Source organism: Macaca fascicularis, chromosome 3 (assembly GCF_037993035.2).
Source record: "Macaca fascicularis isolate 582-1 chromosome 3, T2T-MFA8v1.1".
Taxonomy (NCBI): Eukaryota; Metazoa; Chordata; class Mammalia; order Primates; family Cercopithecidae; genus Macaca; species Macaca fascicularis.
Window position 1 is genome coordinate 122,758,833 of NC_088377.1, and position 22,171 is coordinate 122,781,003.

A 22,171-nucleotide genomic window follows, 5' to 3' on the forward strand; every position below is an offset into this window, starting at 1 on the left:
GCCTATCTCAGGCAGGTCTTTTTAACTGCCTGCTTCTGTCCATATTTAATAAATGCCATCCGTCAAGAATCATGTCTATACAAAGAGATGATGTAATCAGAAGAACTTTAAAATAAAAGAAAAAATAAAATGCTAGCATCAGATCCACAGAAGCTACTCAGATAAGAGGCTCTAAGAGGAGATTTTTGGATGTGAAAAACAACGATAAGGAGTACAACACACAATCATCTTAATTTTGTAAGTATCTGTTTCAATTTGTCGGATACATAGTTTTTCCCTTCAAAATAACTTGAAGGTATTATTTTGAAGACACACATAGTGAAACTTAGATTATGCATTTTTTACTCCGTTGTTTCTTATTCATTTCTTCCACGCTAGTGCTGGGAATATGGTGGTAAGAACAGACAACCCATGCCCTCACTATGCATACAGTATCATCGATGGCATTATAAAAATATCAAAATAGTTTTATGGTTAAAATAAACTATAAGAAATTCACATCGGTATATTTCAAAATACCCTTGGGGATAAAAATAACACATTCAAGTTATAGTTGACACATTATTTGGAAAAATCACTCAAGTTCTGCAATTTCTCCTTCCCAAATTAATACCAGTTTTACTTTATTATCTGATCTAAAATTTATAATTTATTATACAAAAATGTGAAGTTAAGAAGTGAATGGTATACCATAGGTTATTCAACACACTGCTAAAATTAAAAATCACTGTGTCAATTCTAAAAACGAGATTTCCCTAAACTCTAAAAGCTACACAACTGTGATAAACAGAATCTATAGTACTTTGCAACTCTTAATATCATAATTAAACATCAAGTTTAATTAATAGAAAAGTTTCCTAAACAGATTTTCACATGATAGAATATGTTAATTGGATAATTATGGCCAATCATAAACTTAAGCATAAAAGGTGATGGTAAAATAAAAACAAAATCTTGAGGACAAAATTTCAAACTCATGCTCTCATCCAGGGCAGAGTTCCTGAACTATATACAATTACAAACTAACTTCTTTGTTATTTAAACTGCATTTTACTCTTTACAAATACAAGTAGTTTTCCAAATACTCCATGCTGTTGATGCCCCAAAGTGGGGAAAACAGATGAATTAAATAAGTAGAGGCCATGTTAGCCAATGTGATTGAGACCATTTCTTCATTTAATAAAAAAACAGCTAAAGTGGGAAATCATAAAAAAAAATGCATACCTTAAACATTTTACTTGAAAACAAATAAATCACATTCATTTAATAAAGTAAATACTTCTGAAGTAGCGGAGTTGTCTGAGGTAAATACCTGAGGTTATCGTCTCACGCCAAAGAAACTGAAGGATGAGGACACACGAGGAGTGAGTTTAAGAGTGGAGGTTTAATAGGTGAAAGAAAGAGGAGGCCGGGTGAGGTGGCTCACACCTGTAATCCCAGCACTTTGGGAGGCTGAGGCAGGCGGATCACTTGGGGTCAGGAGTCAGGAGTTCGATACCAGCCAGGCCAACACGGTGAAACCCAGTCTCTACCAAAAATACGAAAATTAGCTGGGAGTGGTGGTGCATGCCTGTAGTCCCAGCCATTCGGGAGACAGAGGTGAGATAATCGCTTGAACCTGGGATACGAAGGTAGCAGTAAGCCAAGATCGTGCCATTGCACCCCTGCCTGGGCAACAGACCAACACTCCGTCTCCAAAAAAAAAAAAAAAAAGAGAGAGAAAGAAAAAGAAAATGAAAAAAGAAAGAGGAAAGCTACCTCGTGCGGAGGAAAGGGTCGCTAACGGGTTTCCGGGTTCACGGCAAGAAGACGTTGGTTTTATAGGAGGCGGTGTCTGATTTACATAGGACACGAGAAATTGGTCAGACCAGGTGTGCCATTTACATAGCATGGGAAGAACCTGGCCCACCCCACCCTAATCTTTTTTTTTTTTTTCTTTCAGACGGAGTCTCGTTCTGTCGCCCAGGCTGGGTGCAGCGGCGCGATCTCGGCTCACTGCCAGCTCTGCCTCCCAGGTTCACGCCATTCGCCTCAGCCTCCCGAGTAGCTGGGACTACAGGCGCCCGCCACCACCCGCGGCTAATTTTTCTGTATTTTTAGTAGAGACGGGGTTTCACCGTGTCAGCCAGGATGGTCTTGTGATCCGCCCCCCCTCGGCCTCCCAAAGTGCTGGGATTACAGGCGTGAGCCTCCTCGCGGGCCTCCACCCTAATCTTTTATTAGACAGGTGGGTTCGCTACCTGGCCACCGCCATGTTGCCTGCCTCTTTACTGTGCACGTAGTGACAAAGAAAACGGAAGGTGGAGCCTCCATGTTGAACATACCTGGCTTCCAAGTAGCCCTTTACTATTGGCAGAGCTGCCAGCATTCACCTGTGCAAGCTTCCAGCTTGCTTATCTATGTCTGCAGCTCGATTTTTCAGGTTGCCCTTTTGTTAGAAAAGAAATGATTTGGGGACTGCTTTGTATTAAAAAGGAAACCTTGCCAAGGACTCTCTTACCCTCTCACTAACTGCCTAAATAATTTCTTTCTAGCTCCCGTATCACTTTGAAGTTATAAGAATAAATACAATTTTTCTTGGCATTGTTCCTTCCCATGTTGCAATAATATCGAATCCTGATTCAAGCTGTTACTTAATACAACATAGAACTATTTCTAGGGCATCTATGGCATGAGTAATTTTTGCCTCTGGATTGCTCTTATCTCCTCCTCCTCTTCATATTTAGATCCATCCTTTTCTGCCCCAGTTTGTTTGCTTTCTGCATCCATAATTTCATTTTCAAAAAATTTTTTTAACTGTAACCATGTCTGACATATATTAATTTCTAATTTTAAAAATTCTTCAATTTGAGATACTTAAAAACAAATATACAACAGCAACAAACTATGTTTTATACTATCTTCTTGTAATTAACAATATTTTTAAGTGATAGTTTTCACCAAAGTTTAGTAAATGGTTAAATGTAAATTTTGCTCTATGCTATCACTACACTATTTTTTAAATGTTTGATGTTATTCTATCTTATATGACTGTTACTACTGTCTTATACTTCTTTTCCTAAATTAAAACTCAAAACTCTTCTTTACATCTTTTGCATCTCCTCTTTACATACTCTGATTTATGGGTTAGAGGAAGGATATTACATTCAATGGTAAAACTATGACTTTTAGGTCATTTTTTTTCCGGAAATCTGTGGATCTTTATTTTCATTTTAAAAAATAATTGCTATTGAAAAACTCTATCCTCATTTGAATGAAAACAGAGCTCTTCTTTGTATTGCTCATCATTGCATACCCAACACCCAGCATAGCACCTAGCACACAGAAATATTCAGATATTGTCTGAATGCATGAATGTTTATATAATTTCATGGAAGCATTAATTATTGAAATAAGAGTGCACTTCCCTAAGTTACTTATCAGGGAACTAGCTTTGGTTGTCAATAGCTTTGAGTTTCAGATTTAGGAAAAAATTCATTAAGTTAGCTATTCTAACATCTAGCTATAAGGTCTAAGGTCAACTGTTCTGCTACTACTCTTCACCAAGATCACTGATGAAATTTCATTCATAAATCTGGTGAAAACATTTCAGTTCTTATCCTACTTGTAGTAGTTCACTTTGTCTCAGGTCCTCAGAAAAAGGATGTGAAGACAATGCACAGGGAGTACAATCATTTCAGGTAAGTTTATTTTCTTTAACTGTTTCTATGCTGAAGGTACACAGAAGGTACATATTAATGGTGAGATATTCTATAATTCAGAGTCCATCTCGTAAAACACTAAAGAAAAAGATGTATTTTTTTAAGTTCTAAGATTTGTGAATTTGCCTACAACAAAAGACTGCAGTTTGTTAGTTCTAGTTTCATTGCTGCCTATGGCAACTGTAATTCCTCTGTAGAGTTGTTTGTTTGTTTGTTTTAATTCTAGTGCCCCTGTTCTGCTTCTGTAGGTTATTATTTTGAAGAACTAGTTCAGCTACATGGTATAACAGGTCTGCAAGTGTTGCTATCAACTAAAAACAAAAAAAAGTAAAATTTTTGAATAACCAGTTCACGAGGAAATAAACAATTACTCTACACAAGTGCCCAACACCCTAAATCCTGACTTTCTCCCAGCTTCCAACCTGTTACTTGCTTTAACCTTCCCACAGGAAGGTTTCCAGCTGAGGCCTTTATTTGCAGTTAAGGACATCCGATAGAGTTCTAAGCCTTTCTTATGTAAGTGCAACATACAATACATTGTACACAATCTCCAACTGTTTTTAAGCAAATGAGAATTTAAAGATATTTATAAATCAATCTACCACTGATTCCTAGATCATAAGGCAACTCACCCACACCGAAATTGACAGCTCCTTCTTTATTTTAGCAATTAAACTGTATAGATTATTTCCAAAGCATTTAACAAAGTTTCGTAGATATAAGTACTCCCTCTTTATTCACGGCTAAATACTACCTCTTAATTCATATTTTAATTAAATCATGTAATTATAATAAACAAGGACATACATTTAACAGCAAACAGCTTGACACTTCAACAGCACTCTGCTGGAGCAGCCAAAGAAAGTCTGCTCGTCAGAGAATAAACTAGATGCTGTCAACATCCAAGGATTTATGGAAAAGTTGGAAATGCTGGTCAATATGCAAAGTCACATAAGTGGAGGTCAGTTAAGATTGATATGCTTTTCTTTGAGAAAAGGCCATGAATCAAGTCTCAACACATTTCAGGAATTTCTATCATTTGTACCACCCTCTCTGACCACAGCGCATTAAATTAAAAATCTTCACCAAAAAGATAACACAAAAAAACTCAATTTTTTGAAATCTTAAAACATTTAAGAATAACTCAGCAAAGTAGTATTGACAATGAAAACCGTGTGGGGCAGGTGTGGTGGCACATGCCTGTAATCCCAGCTACTCAGGAGGCCAAGGCAGGAAGATCACTTGAGACTAGCTGTCTGTGGTCACACCACTGCACTCCAGCCTGGGTGACAGAGTGAGATCCTGTCTCTGAAAAAAATTTTTTTAAGTTTTTAAAAAGAGAAAAATGTGTAAAATGACAAATGAATGGAAATAATACAAATTAAAATTTGGAAGCTGCTAAATAGCATTTGAAGGGAAATACAGGACATTCCTAATGTTAGAATTTTTAAAAGCTTAAACATGATGATCCAAGGACAAGCAACCAACTTAAAAAGTCAAAATGAAACTAATAAAATAAACTTCAAAGAAAATGAAAAAGGAAATAATTAAGGTAAGAGCAAGAAATGATGAAACAGAAAATAAAATGCAACAGAGGAACAATGCATCCTAAAACCGGTCTTTTGAAAACCCTAAGAAAATAAATAGTAAAGCAATAAATAAACAATATTGCCATGGGGGGAGGAGCAGAACATAATGAAAATTCCAGAGATTAAAAAATGGTAAGAAGATATCATTTAAAAAAAAAAAAAACCTGTATCTATAAATTTAGATTTTTTTTTTTTTTTTTTTTTGGAGACAGAGTTCCCACTCTGTCACCCAGGCTGGAGTGCAGTGGTGTGATCTCGGCTCACTGCAACCTCCACCTCCTGGGTTCAAGCGATTCTCCTGCCTCAGCCTCCTGAGTAGCTCGGACTACAGGTGCATGCCACCACGCCCGGCTAATTATTTTTGTATTTTTAGTAGAAACGGGGTTTCACCATGTTAGCCAGGCCAATCTCAATCTCCTGACCTCGTGATCTGCCTGCCTCAGCCTCCCAGCGTGCTGGGATTACAGGCGTGAGCCACCGTGCCTGGCCCTAGAATATTTTTTAAATGAGCAATCACCTAGAAAAATATCTTACCAAATTGACAAAATAGGCTAGTCTACAATTATCAACAAATTCATTCAGTACATAAAAGCTACCCACTAAAGAAACACCAGGCCCAGATAATTTTTACAGGTGAATTCTATTAAAATCAAATCTTATACTAATTCTAATGACACTCAATGCCTATTATGTTTTTTCAATAAGCCTTTAGCCAACCAGGAGTAACCCAAAAAACAATATGTACTGTATTTAGTAGTTAACAACTGCAAACGTTATAAGCATTCCTTTTACAATCAAAAGTGGGAAAAAGATGTTTTCTTTGACATTTCTCTTCAACATACTAGAGGTCCTAGACCATGCAATAAGACCAAAAGATAAAATGAAAGCCATAAGAATTTGAATGGATCAAAACTCACTATTCACAGAGGTTATAATTATCTACTTAGAAAATTCAAAAGAATCTAAAGATGAATTATGAGAAGTAAATACTTTATCAAGATAGTTGCTACAAATATCAACTACCTGTTTCTATTCTGGCAACAAACAGAAAATACAATTTTAAAAATATTTAGTATAATAATTAAACAAAAAAGCACTCTAAGAATAAATCTGACAAAAGGAGAAATGTGATTTTTATGAAAAATGTATAGCAATTTTACAAAAACTTATTAAGGAAACCTAAGTAAATGGACAGAAATATATTTCTGAAGAAGACTAAATATTGTAAATACAGCAATTCTCCCCTTAATTAATCTATATGTTCAATAAAATTTCAACAAAAATCACATCAGAGTGGGTGGGTTTGAGTGATTATCCATTTATTATTCATTTTTTATTTATTTGGCATAAGATGAACTGATGCTTCATTATATAGAAAAGCAGAGAACAAAGGAAGGTTGAGATGGTTTTAAAGGATAGTAATATAATGAGCTTTATGACATTGGCTCAGAGAGAGAAAAATAGCCTGATAAGGTAGGAGAACCGAAGATACTATATATGTAAGAGTGAGCTTGGAAGATGCATGAAGAAAAGAAGATGAATTAATCCAAAATAGTCCTAAGAAAACAGGTTATCCCTACAAAAAAAAAATTAAAATCAGATCACTATACCACACTATAACCAAAGTTAACCATAGAGCTTTAAGAAGATGCTATAGGAAGATAACTTTCTGATCTTCAAGAAGGAACTTTTAAAATCAGACTGAAATATAAAAGATAAGGAAAAGTTTTATAGATTTTAAAACTGTCACATCAAAATCTCTTCATTAACAAATATAATTAAAAAGAGAAACATAAGTCAACTAGATTACTGTAAAATGCAGCAAAATTCATAACTAGATCCCCTTAGAATCAGTTTTTTAAATGATAGACAACACAATAGAGAAAAGAGATAGTGATTTTACCAAGGAAAAAACCACATATGACTATTAAACATAAATAAAAATGTCCAATTCCATTATAAACAAGAAAATGTAAATTAAAAACACAAGATACCATTTTATAATCAACAGACTGATAAAAATTTAAATCTCACAATATTACATGTTAAAAAGGATACAGTATAAGTAGAATTTTCATATACCACTTGGGAAAAAAATTTGCCATTATTTGCTAAAGTTAACATGTGCATAGCCTGTAATTCCTCCTGGAAATAAAATCTAGAGGAAAGCTCACATACGTGCACCAGGAGACATGTACAAGGATGTTTGTAACAGCATCATTTTGTCTTTTATTTGAACTTTTTGACATAACTCTAAATTCACATGCAGGTTGGAGAAATTATATGGAAATATCCCATGTAGCTTCTACCCAGTTTACCACAGTGGCAACATCTTGCAAAACTATAGTTCAATACCACAACCAGGATATTGACATTAACACACACCAGATAAAGAATATCTCCATAACCACCAGAATCCCCAGTGTTATCCTTCTATAGCCACACGCACTTCCCTCTTTCACCCCATCCTTAACCACTGGCAACCACTAATTTCTCTATTTTTCGCGTCTACTTTTGTCATTTCAAGAATGTTACATAAATGAAGTCATACAGTACGTTACCTTTAGGGGTTGGCTTTTTTCACTCAGCATAATTCTCTGGAGATTCATCCAGGTTGTTGTATATATCAATAGTTTGTTACTTCTTGCTGAGTATTATTCCATGATATAGATACACCATAGCTGATTTAACCATTCACGTGTTGAAGGATATTTAGTGTGTATCAAGTTTGGGGCTATTGTGAATAAAACTGCTATAAACACTCAGTTTTTATGCACACATACGTCTTCAATTTCTGTAGGATAAATGCCCAAAGTGCAATTGCTGAGTCGTACAGTAACTGCATATTCAGCTTTTCAGAAACTGCCAAAGTATTTTCCAGAGTAATTGTACCATTTTACATTCCTATCATCAATAAGTGATCCAGATTCTCTTCATCCTTACCAGCATTTGGTGCTATTACTATTTATTTTAGCTACTCTGATACAGGTTTGTAGAGACCCCCTCATTATTTTAATTTGCATTGTGGCTAATGACACTTATTCACGTGCTTATTTGCCATACGTATATCCTCTTCAGTGAAATGCCTCTTCATGTCTTTTGCCCATTTTCTAATTTGGTTTTATGTTTTTTTCTTTTTTGTTTTTTTTACTGTTGAGTTTTGCGAGTACTTATTCTAGGGACTAGTCCTTTCATTTTGGGCAATTTTTGCATAAAGTGTAAGACACAGATCAAGGTGTATTTTTTTGTTTTTTTTTTCTGCCTACTAATGTTCAATAACAGCACCGTTTTTAGGAAAACAAAACAAAACCCCAAATGTTCATCATCAGAACAAATATATAAATTGTGGTATATTCATCAATGGAATGTCAAACAAAAATGAAAGAATTGAAGATACATGGAGCAATATAGATGAGACCAGATACATGATACTGAGTGAGAGAGGCAAATTGCTGAAGAATGTATTGTACATACATTGTGCATGACTCCATTTATATACGGTTGTAAAACATACAAAACTAGATATATAAAAAATATGTTAACACTATCTAAAAAGAGAATGAAAAAACACAGAATTTAAAGAGTGGAATTTACCTCTGAGGTAGGATTAAGGGGGAGACTAGAGAACTTCAAGGTTAACAATAAATTCTATTTCTTAAACCAATTGGTAGGTACACAGGTGTTCACCACATTGTCACTCTGAATACCTTCTCATTATTTTAAAAAAAAAAACTGTAAAAGGTTATTTTTCTAATTGAGATTTGCATAAGCAAGAGCTAAGAATAATACCTGGTAAGATGTCACTTTAAAGATCTTACCCCCAGCAGGTAGAAAAACAGTATTATAAATTGTAATACAGGAACATATCAAACAGACCCTAGTTCGGGAAAGATGACTTCTGAGCAAACAGATGACTTCTGACAAACCATTCTTATCCCACAAACCTCGTTTTGCCCTTGCAGGCTCAGCGCCTGACTTTTCTTTCAACTTCAAGGCCCCCAGTCATTCACCTTCTCTCCACACAGTTCCTTCTGCTTTGTTTTACAGCATTCTGCCCTCCTCGGCTGGCAATGCTTTAAATGAACACCAACATCTGACCTCTCCAGCTTATCCACAGGACTTACCTTCTTAAGAGATGGTGTGAGGACAAAGGGTGAGCCTTCCTGACTTGAATTAATGAGGACCCACAATTGAACAAGTTTCTAATGTTCATATTTACAAAGAATATAGTCTAGAATCTCACTTAAATCCATATTAAAAGTAACTCCATGCATAATATTATTCACACATATAATTGAGATAAATCTCAGCATACAGATAGAAAAACAAAGACAGTTAATTTCAAACTAATACAATTATTTAAACATTACAAAAGTCCTTAACCATGCAGAAATTTGCAAAATATGTAAGAAATTATTATGCAAGACAATGAAAGATGTTATTAAGTAGCTAGTTGGTATTTTTAAGTTAGGACTCTTTTCCTCTTCTGTCTTCTCCTCCTCTGCTCTTTTCCTCCCACACTTTCTCCCTTCCTCTCCCCTTCACTCTCCCCTTCTCTCTCTCTCTCTGTCTCTCTCTGTCACACACACACACACCCCCCTTGCTGGTTAAAAACTTCTTAAAAACATACAACTGTTTATATTTGTATATACACATATGTATTTGGTGTATTGTTATAACTTCCCTTTAAACCACATATTAATGGGCAAAAAATGTCCTAATATTCTATCTGTTGAAAAGCTAGGTCTCTAGTAAACACAGTTGCTCATTTCAGTCAAATCAGCTTATTTACTAATTAATTATAAAATATAATTTTAAGATGGCCAAAACAAAGTAGTAGGAAAAGTATATTACTACTTTAATGGAATTTGCTTCCATTTTTGAGGTCTGTCTTACAAAGTACAAATATGTTGACTTATTTTTATAGGCTTCCTTTCAATGTTTCAAGTTATAAAGCACTGCTGCTTTTGTAAAAGATCCTATTAATTTCTTAATAGAATGTTAAACCTGATCCCCTTATATTCAAAATGGTAAATGCTGTCTAATAAATATACGGGTGATTGAGGAAGGGTCACTGACACTTGGGTAACTGTTTAATACAGAAACAATTTATAATATATATATCTCTCTACAAAACTAAAGCTGGGCAATCAATAATTTTGTCTTCCTTCATCTACAAGTAGCTTATTCAACATTAACTAGTAAACCAAGGGTGAAAGGGAGGGTTGTAAATCACAAAGAAAAGATTCATTTTATTCTTAATTCCCACTTGAATCTACGTAAAATGTTAAGTTACAGACAGTTAAGGAGAAGCTGTTGTTTTTGAATATGTAATTGCTATTTAGATGATAATGGCATGGATGTCGCAGTAGAACCATGATCCAAATTTGAATAAGGTCTTAATGAAGGAGGCTAAGAGAAGAATGACGAATGAAATACAACAGTGTCAGCAACAGACCTTAATGAAGCAAATTACTTTCAGTACCTTTGTGATTCAGGAGGAGCTGCATTAAAAAAGTGACAACTAAAGGATCAAAAGCAGGACCTTTGCAAACTAAACATGCTTAAAACATGACATCACTGTCTGGGCAACAAGGCATTGTGGAAAGCAGCCTCAATGTTTGGGTTTTACAGCTCACATAGCAAAATAACTACATTAAAAGATCTGGCTAGGCAAACCAATTTCCTTAGAAAGCATCTTTATATTTCAAGTTAATGACATTTCTGAACAGAGAAGGACTATACATGCCCAAAGATACCTTGGCCGATTTTTAAAAAGCATTATATATTAACATTCAGAATAGCTTTAAGGCAAAATTAAGCGAGATTTTGGATGACAGAAAACGAAAGAGGTCTTTTTTAAATTCCAAAACATCATTTATTCTTTTATTATTTGTTAGCTTTATGAAGCTACTTAACAAGTAATGGAATCACTTTATATATTCACATTTTAAAAATCAATTTCACTTTTACAAAATCACACTGAAGCAATTTGAGAGCATATGGCATTCCCACTGCCAAATGGAACATACGTTCAACATGTTTCAATGATTTACCCAAGGTAACATTGATGATGGTGCTAGCAACAGAACACAAGGCTTCTGGCTTCCAAGGAAAGTCATTCAAGGCAAGCAAAAAGTACTATAATTACAAATTTAATTTGATACCTAGAGGATATTTTCTGAAGTCTTCTGAGTTACAATAACTTGGTGATAACATTCATTCCATATTAATATTATAGGCAGACAAGGAGTTTACAAACATAGTGAATATAATCTTTGTTGTACAGACCAGTATTCACACAGGGTTGTAAAAACTGATTTTGCCTGTTTATTCCATCTCCTCAAATAATGTGCACAAACAGCAATCCTACCAACCAGGGAATGGGAGTACAATAGTTATGTATTTATAATCAGAAAACAACTCCTCAATGCTAATTAATTAGTGTCCTAACACAGTCATGTTACTGTTTCTAGGGACTAAAAATGTTTTGACTTCAAAGATAAGAATGAGACAAGAATATAAGCCTGGCATTAGGAAAGGTTTGCTGTCATCTTCCTGGGCCTCTGTTAGGATCTTAGCCACCCCTGCAAATGTTTGTGCTGCAATGGATTTTATTTTAAATCTAAGTAAGTCAAGATGGTCTATCCAAAAAATAACAAAAACAACAGATAGGATGTAGAACATACTGATTAAGAGCACAGACTCAATCTAGTTTAAAATCCCAGCTGTCACTTATTAACCACGCACTCTTAGGCAAGTTAGTCAACCTCATTGACGCTTAGTTTTCCCATCTGTGAGTTAGAAATAATAGTACTAAGTTCTTAGAGTTCTTATGTAAATGAGTTAATGTTAGTTATCTTCCTTATTACCAACTAGTATGTGCCTTTGGATGGGTTACTTAAGTTTTGTATTCCTCATTTTTTCCAATTTTAAAAAATGATGTCTAACATTTTCAGGCACAATTTAAATGAGGCTTTGGAAACTCTGGAAATACTACATATATTTTTAGCATTGTTATATAATTTTCATTTTTGGTTTTGGAATCGCTGAACCTAGTATAGTTCCCATGCTCTGTCGGTATTTCCTGAACTTATCCCTCTCTCTTCCAAACATACATACTCTAACCAGCAAACCCAGACTAAGGTGATAACATGAGCAGCCTCATTACTTCCACCTCTTCTAGATTTTCCTAAAATCTGTACCGAGATAATTTTTTAGACTCTTTTTGATGATTTTTTTCTTCTCAAAAGGTGATTATCCATTTTGCTCTGACTCAACATGGACTTCATATATTTTCACTAATTACTCTCTTCCCCAAATCAGTCAACACACACAACACTATTGAGATAATCTACTTTCTTCGTAGCATCCTGACTCCATTATAACTTTGAATGATAACTTCCATAATTTATTCTAGGGAATAATGACTTCATCCTGTATTTTTCCATGTAAAAGTAGCAACAAAGATTTCTAATAAAAGATTACAGAGTACACATACCTTTTTAAAGCAGAGGTTATTTTTTAGAGCAGTTTTAGGTTCACAGCAAAATTGAACAGAAGGTACAGAGAATTCCCATACAACTCCTGCCCCTACACACGCACACCCTCCCCCATTAACAACCTCCCCACTAGGAAGGAATGTTTATTACAATTGATGAACATACACTGACACATCATTATTACCCAAAGTCCATATTTTACATTAGGGTTCACTTTTTTAATTTTATATTCTTTGAGTTTGGACAAATTTATAATGACATGTACCTACCAATATAGTATCATAAGAGTAGTTTCACTGCCCTAAAAATCCTAAAAACATTCAGTTCTCTGTTTATAAATAAGTTCAACTATTTCATCTTGAACTCTAATTCATCATCCCTGTAATAGAAATAGAAATACGATTATCAAAATAATGGATTAGATAAGCATAGTACTTAAGAGCTAGATGATTACATACAATATGTATTAAGCATTTTATAATAACACACTGAATATAAACACTGGGTACAGGCTGTACAGAGAGCAGTGACCCAAACCAATTATATTAACTTAAAACTACATAGTTATTTTATTGTGCTTACATTCTTTAGAACATATAAAATGACTTTTTAAACTCAAAAGCACCCTAATAATGTAGGTGATTATTATGATTAAACATTTTTAAGATTCTATTTTATAAGTCAGATATTTTTCCAAAACAATATCTTAATGACAAAACTATATCACAGTGCATCAACTATACGTACTTCATTATAATCATCTTGTAAGTTTATATGCCACTTCCTATTTCACGCAGCTCAACAAGATTTCTAAGTTGAGATCTCTTCTCATCATTGCATAAAAAGTTCAAAAACAAAGACTGGTTTACAACAAGTGAGAACAGGAGCTCCCTTCAATTCAGAATAATAACAATGTCAGAAAGAATGATGTCAGTAGTCCTGTGTTACAAATGCCAAGAAGCACCATGGTTCGCAGTCAGCGCCCTTCCTCTTCAGTATCTGTAACTGCATGCTGAGTTTATCCAGAATCTTCTTTCATTCAGATGATGAACACTGTTTAGAATCTGCCCATCTTCTAGGCCTCTTTTACTTTACCCAAATAAAACACATCATTTTTTTTCAATTGATGACCCTTTTGTGATTAAAGACAATCTGTAAGTGAAGGGCATTTAAGTACAGAAGCAATTCTTTTTTTTTTTTTTTTTTTGAGATGGAGTCTCGCTGTGTCACCCAGGCTGGAGTACAGTGGTGTGATCTCAGCTCACTGCAACCTCCGCCCCCTGGGTTCAAGTGATTCTCCTGCCTCAGCCTCCTGAGTAGCTGGCACTACAGACGTGCACCACCACGCCCAGCTAATTTTTTTTTTTTTTTTGTATTTTTAGTAGAGAAAGGGTTTCACCATATTATCCAGGCTGGTCTTGAACTCCTGACTTTGTGATCCGCCCAGCTTGGCCTCCCAAAGTGCTGGGATTACAGGCATGAGCTACTGCGCCTGGCCCAGAAGCAATTCTTTAAGGCAGCAATTGTTAAACTCTATGATCTCCAAGACCTCTTTATGCTCTCAAAAACTACTGAGGACCCAAAGGGCTCTTATGTCAGTTATATCTGTTAATATTTTTCATATTAGAAATCAAAACTTCAAAAGAAATGTTAAATATATTTATTAATTTATTTTAAATGTTTTACATATTTACATAAATGTTTCTATGAAAATGACTATATTTTCCAAATAAAAAAAAAAGGTAGTAAAAAGAGTAGCTTTATATTTTTACAAATATCCTTACTTTCTAGCTCAACAGAAAACAGTTGGCCTTTCTCTTCTGCATTCAGGCTATTGTGATGTGTTTAGTTGAAATGCATTAAAGAAAACGCAGCCTCACACTCAGATAGTTGGAAAAGGAAGATGTCTGGGATCTCATGAAAGTATCTCCTTGAGAACTGTTGCTCTAAGGTATGTCTATGTTTATTTCTTTTCTTTTCTTTCCTTCCCTCCTTCCCTTCCTTCCTTCTTTCTTTTCTTTGTTAAGAAACAGGTTATCTGTCGCCCCGGCTTCACTGCAGTGACACAGTCATGGCTCACTGTAACCTCAACCTCCCAGGCTCAAGTAGTCCTCCCACGTCAGCCTCCCAAATAGCTGGGACTACAGGGGCACACCACCACATTACCTGGCTAATTTTCGTATTATTTGTAGAAACGGGGTTTTGCCATGTTGCCCAGGCTGATCTCAAACCCCTGGGTTCAAACGATCTGCCAGTCTCGGCCTCCCAAAGTGCTGAGATGTCTACATTTCATAACTAAAACATCCTATTGGCCAAAGAAGAAGGAACTGAACCTTGGCCCTGAACTGATTAGGACAAATTGTTGTTAGCACCTGTGCTGTAAGTGCCTGTATTTTGAGCTTTTTTGAAACCTGAGTCAGGACCTCTGGGATTCAATATAGGTTACAAAAAGATGTTTATAAAATTATGTGTACTTGCTATATCCACACAATGAATAAAATTTAGTTTTCTTTTTATTTAACAAATAAAAATTAGAGCACTCGCAAAATGGTACTTCATACTAAAAAGTTTAAAATTCTATAGGTAAATAAATTAGACGGAAAATCTCTTCTTTAGTCTAAATTTTGATAAAAGATCAGTTTAAACTGCAACCTTAAATGAGAACATGAACTTCATAATTCAGGAAACTACATTAGTTTTATTATAGAAGCCTCATTTTAAGCACATTTTCAAAATCTTAGCAAAAAAAGTACAAACATCAAGTGGATTTTAATCACCATTTTAGTGGGCACTAGTAATTATTTTTGGCAAATAAAATAAACTACAGCTGTATTCAATTATATGACGAGTCATTCTGCGAAGGTTTGGCAAGGAAATTCTAAAAAGCAGGCAGTAAATTCAGTGTAGTACTAACTAGAAGACTAGCTGATGGCATTCTCCTGAAATTATGCTAAGGCTGCTCACATGGCTTCAAGAAACACATTATAAGTTTACACGACAACAGGATTGGAGACATCAACAAAAAAACTAGTTGACTTGTCTCTAAGCATTTTTTACAAAAGGCAAACCAAAATAAATAACTAAATAAATAACCAGGCCACTGACAGTCAGGTAGGGCGGCTTGTCAAATTTTACTCACAGGAACACATTTCAGAAATCCTAACAGATGTCACTAGAAAAGTAAGATTCAATTTAAAGAAAGTCACTTAATACATACAAAAGTATTTAAGACATTAAGAAACTTTTGCTCTTTATTTTCATCTTTGAGGGCTGTTCATTTGAAAAGAAAAAAATGTTTTAAAGTATCAGGAAAAATACAGAAAATGAAATGAAAATGAAAATAGCTACTTCAAGTATTAGAGAAAAAGAATGCCTGAATTTTATATAAAAGCTATTACTTGAAAGCCAGGTTTCCTGCCTACCAAACCAGAATTTTCCTATTATATTCCATAGACTCCTTCATAAAATATCAATTTAAAAAATAAGATATAATATGTAACATTAAAACTGCACTGAATATAGTCTTATCTTTCCTTAAAAGTCCGTTTAGGAAGCATAGGAACTCTAATCCCTGAAGAAGAATATCAATAATTACATTACTAACTTGTGAAATAATTATTTAATAAAGATTTAGTTTTAAAATGTGAAATAGCCTTTTACTGTACTGATATTATCACATACCAAACTTTTTAAGACAAGCTATGACTATCATATAAAATTTACTTTTCAATCACAAATATAATAGAAAACATCTATATAGTAATCACTTCCCTACCTTGACATCCCTTACATTAAATCCAACTATATGTGAATATATTTCTGTATACCTTCTCTGTCTGAATTTCAATATGAATTTCAGTTCTACTTTTTACAAATCATGAGCTACTCTTATTTGGAAAATTCATAAGAAGAGAAAAGAGGTCAGAAACAGAAAAGGGAAGTACAGCTGATGGCAGAAATGGTTGCAGTGAATTATTAAGAAAGATAAAGGGAGATGGAAGAAAGCAAATACACCCAGGCATCCTCAGAGGGCAAGACAGTCAGAGATGTGGGTAAAGGTCTTGTCATGAAATAGTGATGGGAGGACCCATAGCTGCAGAAACCTGAATAGAGTGAAGGGGAACTGATAAACAGATAGGAGGCAAACATAGGTAAATACCCTGTCATTCTCTTAATCATCCTAATCAGCCTTCTAATCATATTTCACTATGAAATATAGGACTTTATAGGCAAGACCCATAAGGTCAACTCTGAATCCGAAAAGCACAGACACGGAATGTTTAAATAGAGGGGAAGGTTCAGAAAAATACTACTTCATACATCTCTCATCTTCACAAAGCAGCACAGATTTACAAGCATTTAAGAGTGAGCACTGAGAGTCTCTAGCAAAAAATGGATGGTAAATGAAGTTGAGCAGGACAGTTTCCAGTATTACTAATTAAGATATGTAAAATGTCACATAGATTGTTTTCTTTTAGCAAAGGCAAAAACTATCACATACATTCAATTTAAGGTCCCCCAGCCTAGTTTCCCCTTAAAATTTTAAGTTTCTCAGCCACAAACTTATCTTTACATACGGTTTTAGGGCTCTAAGCCCCACAGTTAGAGAGGAAATCATAAGGTTCAATCCTTAAACAGGTATCATAGATTCCATTCCTCCTCACACATTTTTCTCTACAAGAATACAGAACATGTTTACTAAATGTCTAATACACAACTGGAATATTAACCAAATGGCTATAGAGATCCAAGTGTGAATTATACTTGTATGACTTTTTCTTTTTCTTAAGAGGCAAGGTCTCCCTCTGTTGCCCATGCTGGAGTGTAGTGCCATGATCATAGCTCACTGTAGCCTTGAACTCCTGGGCTCAAGCAATTCTCTTGCCTCAGTCTTCCATGTAGGTGGGACTACAGGTATGCACCACCATGCCTGGCTTTTTTTTTTTTTTTTTTAAGATGGAGTCTCGCTCTTGTCACCCAGGCCAGAGTGCAGTGGCGTGATCTCAGCTCACTGCAACCTCCACTTCCTGGGCTCAAGTGATTCTACTGCCTCAGCCACCCAAATAGCTGGGATTACAGGTACCCACCACCATGCCTGGCTAATTTTGTATTTGTAGTAGAGACAGGTTTCACCATGTTGGCCAGGCTGGTCTTAAACTTCTGACCTCAGGTGATCTGCCCGCCTAGGCTTCCCAAAGTACTAGGATTACAGGCGTGAGCCACCATGCCTGGCCCTTCGTTTTGTTTTGTTTTGTTTTTTGTTTTTTTTGTAGAGATGGGGTCTCAGTGTGTTCCCAGGATGGTTGAGAACTCATGGCCTCAAGCAATCTTCCCACATTGGCCTCCCACAAACTGGGATTACAGGCATGAGCCACTGCACCCAGCCTGATTTTTTCTTAATATAAATTTTTGGACTTCAGGTGTTTTCTCTACACTGAATATTTGTGTTCCCTCAAAATTCATGAATTGAAATCCTACCCCTCATAGTGATGGTATTAGGAGACCTTTGGGAGGTAATTTGGTATTGAGGGTGACGTACACATGAATGGAATAAAATAAAACAACATGTGGGGAGCCGGGAGAAAGCATGGCTTTCTTTCACCATTTATGAACAGAAAGAAGGCCCTCACCAGACTGCCTATTTGCCAACGCCTTGATCTTGGACTTCCCAGCCTCCAGAACTCTGAGAATACGTTTCTGTTGTTTACAAGCCACCAATCTATGATACTTTGTTAAAGGAGCCCAGACTGACTAAGACACCCTCCACGGATGTAGTTATTTACTGGAGTGAGCATCTCTAAATATTTGAATAACTTGTAAATGGGTAAAATATCACCACACTTACTTCATGAGAAGAAAATATTAATTTTTACTTTCACTTCAGGAACTTATTTTTAAGTGTAGTTTTCTGGTTATAATCTATGAATAAATAAAAAACTTATTTCCACTTATATAAATAGTATTATTTATAACCCAGAGCTCAGTTTAGAGTTCTTACAATGCAAATTCATCTACTCATTCTCCCCCAACAAATATTTACTGAAAAGTTAATATTTGTAAGGCATTATATGAGCACTAAGATTACAGATCCTTGCAAGTTGTGGTGCACCAGCAGTTGTGGAATTGAAAAATATATCTGCCCTCACTCAATACAGCTTTAGCGATAAATGTGAAAAGCCTGGAGGAAGGAAGTAGTCTTTTCTGGTCCTAAACTTAGAACTAAATCTATTTCCAAGATGACCTTACAGACTGGACCATCACATCCAGGGACCACTCTAGGGATTCACTTCTCCAGCAGTTTCTAAAGCGGAACTTTCCGGTGCTCCTGTTTAGTTCAGTCTGGTGCCACTATTTTTAAACAACTTAATGATTTTCCTATTTTAAGGAAAAACTAAACAAAACTGTACTTCTCATTCAAAAATGCTTACAAAATTCTAAAGAACTAAGGATATTAAATTTTTAACTTGAGGTCCAAGTTTATGAGTGATTAAAGCATAAATATATTTAAGTTTTAAATCAGTTGGACAAAGAATCAAAGAAAACTAAAAACTAAATCTGTTATATTATTAAAATCAGTCTGATAAGAAGGAAAAACACAAATCCATTCTCAGAATTCTATTCTGGCATTCCCATAATCAGTGAACTCAGCACCCCTTGAGAGTTAGGGGAACCCAGCCAGGCACGGTGGCTCATGCCTATAATCCCAGCACTCTGGACAGCCGAGGCGGGCAAAGATCAGCCCGGGCAACATGGCAAACCTGGTATCTACTCCCCCCCCGCCAAAAAAAAAAAAAAAAAAAACTATACAAAAATTAACTGGGCATGATGGTGTACCCTTGTAGTCCCAGATACTTGGTGGGCTAAAGTGGGAGAATCACTGAGCCCAGGGAAGTCAAGACTTCAGTGAGCTGTTATCAGACCTGGGCAAACAGGGTGAGACTGTCTCACAAGAAAAAAAAGAGACAAGAGAGTGAGTTGGGGGAAACCAAATCCACAGCCAGAAATGTCAGGGTCTGCTTTTCGGTTCCAAATCACTTTGAGATGAATTCATCTTAAGATAAGATTCCTATTTACCTTACAACTAAATAGTCATTAAAGAAGTGGAGCAGGTAATTATTAAGAGCTGGAGAAAGAAGGTTGAAAGCATGCTCCAAATCAAACTTAAGAAGCTGAGGCTGTAGCACCCACATTACAACTGGGCTACTTTCCTGAGAGTCAAAACTGTGGAATCAACTGCCTAAACAGGAGCTCTAGTTATATGAAATGCTACCAAAAAAAAGAAAAGAAAAAATATTCAGACAGAATAAAACCTGTAATGATTCAACCTCAAACACATTTTGTTAAATCAGGTGAATCTGGTTCTAGAAGTGACTTCTAAGGAAAAGGCTAAGCTGTAAAAACACTGAAAGTCAACTTACAGCTACTTCTCAATCAAAACTTCTACCAGTTTGGTTGAAATTGACGGCAGAGATGTAGCAGGAAATACACCATCATATAAGCCTTATTTTAAAAAGCACTAAAAAATTTTTCTCTCATTACTTCAAGAATGGGAACTGTTATATTTTGCAATCTTCTCACAGAAATAAATCTGCCCTGTCTATATCTTACTAAATGTCATCCAAAAACACTAATGAAGCATATAGCAATTCAAAATAATAGTATCACATCAGATATAGAACTAGCTGTTTATTCTTAGTGTCTGTCAGCATGGTGTCTAACTCATGGGCATTTAGTAAGTATTTGATTCAGATAACATATTGTCTAGCTAGAACCTGAAGTGCAGAAATTCTCTATTTCTAATTAAAAGAAATGCACATTCTAACAATCAAATGGGTAGCAGGTCAGCTTGCTAAGGAATCCAATCCAGGCAACTCCCCAAAGTTTTTATTTCACAGCCCTCTTGAAGGTGAGCTGAGGGAATATCAAAATTTTCCTCTGAAAACACTTCTGGAATCAAACAGAGAGTCATTTAAGCAACTGAAAAACTGATTTATACTTCTCAAGTTGGAAGACGGATACCCAAGAGTACATGCACCATGTGAAAAGAGGCATAATGACAAAGAAAAAATACAGTAAATCTCATATCCTCTAGTTTACTACTTGATGCTACATAATTTAAAGCATTTTATGTTAAAATAACCACAGCTTTATTATACACTGGGTGCTAATGTCACATGAATTTGATAATACCAGCTTAAAAAATTAGAAATGTCTTTGAAGTTAGGTGCCCACCCCAAGGGCTTTAGCAGATAAATATTCATGCTTCTTCCTTCCTGAGATAGTTGGGTAGAAAATTTTGAGCAGGACTGCCACAAAAAGAAGCCACAATAATATTTCAAAATGAATTTTACATTAGCCATTTTTTAAAGTTTCCAATAGGTAACCCATAAGATACCTGTTTTAAGAAAATAACTTACAGCAAACGAAATAAAATGGGTAATTTATCTGTTTCATAGGTGTTTTAGAAAAAAAACAAATTAAACGCTGCAACTTGTCTGGCAGAATAGAGGATTCTGATATGAGAGCAATAAACACTAAACGGTTCTTTGGGAAAATAATTAGATAGCAGAAGATATTATTCCTAGATAATAAAGAACCTGCTCAGAAAGCCAAACAATCAGCACTATTGCAAAGTGTATCAAAAGGTCAGGTACACATTCCATCGAGAAGCGGAATATGATCATCAAGATTTTAAAGGGTGAAAAAATAATTTTTTTAAATAAAAAGAAAAGCAAAACAACTTGATTTATCCTGACTGAAAATCATCTGATCTATCACAAGACCATTCCTACTGACTGCTTGGAATGTGTACTAAGACAGAAGTTATATAGACCTTGGAGCAAAGAGAGGGTGTTTACGGAGCTCGCTAAGCTTAGGTCATAGCTGGTTCCACTTCACATAGTCAAATGCCCAGGAAAAATCAATAAATCTGTGACTAGTCTTACGTTATTCTTAACAGATTTCAGATGGAATGTCTGAAAGGGCAGTCTTTTGAAAGAAAAAGAAAAAGAAGAAGAAGAAAGAAAGAAAAAGAAAGAATATCTACATCTTTGTGTGGTCTGACAGGGCCCTACACATAGAGTTAATAAGGGTAAACCAGTTGGCAAGAATCAGTGCCCACTATTCAGAGCTGACTCTGAGCAGTTCTAGAGGCAGAAAATCTTTACCGAGTGCTGTACTTAGCTTGCGCATGTGAGTCATTTGTTCTGTATGAGGGAGAGCTACTGGCAACAAATGAGGATAAGCCTTCAGATCAATAAATTTCAGACGGTTGACACTGGTTCATAGCTGGGGAGAAATACACTTCCCTGTGATCAAATGACGTCTGAATTTCTACAATTTTACTAACTAAATTCATACAACAGGTTACCTATTCCCA

At 35.4% G+C, this 22,171-nt stretch overlaps 1 protein-coding gene and 1 long non-coding RNA gene across 17 annotated transcripts in view; both read right to left on the reverse strand.

The window, feature by feature from the left end:
- Positions 1-22,171, reverse strand: part of UMAD1 (UBAP1-MVB12-associated (UMA) domain containing 1) — a 311,931-nt gene that overhangs the window by 236,754 nt on the left and 53,006 nt on the right. The gene's annotated exons all lie outside the window — the stretch shown is intronic.
- On the reverse strand, positions 11,146-13,632 carry LOC141409888 (uncharacterized). Its single transcript, XR_012432637.1, has 2 exons — positions 13,540-13,632; positions 11,146-13,171 (listed from the first exon to the last, which is right to left on the reverse strand). It is a non-coding gene; the product is annotated as an uncharacterized lncRNA (long non-coding RNA).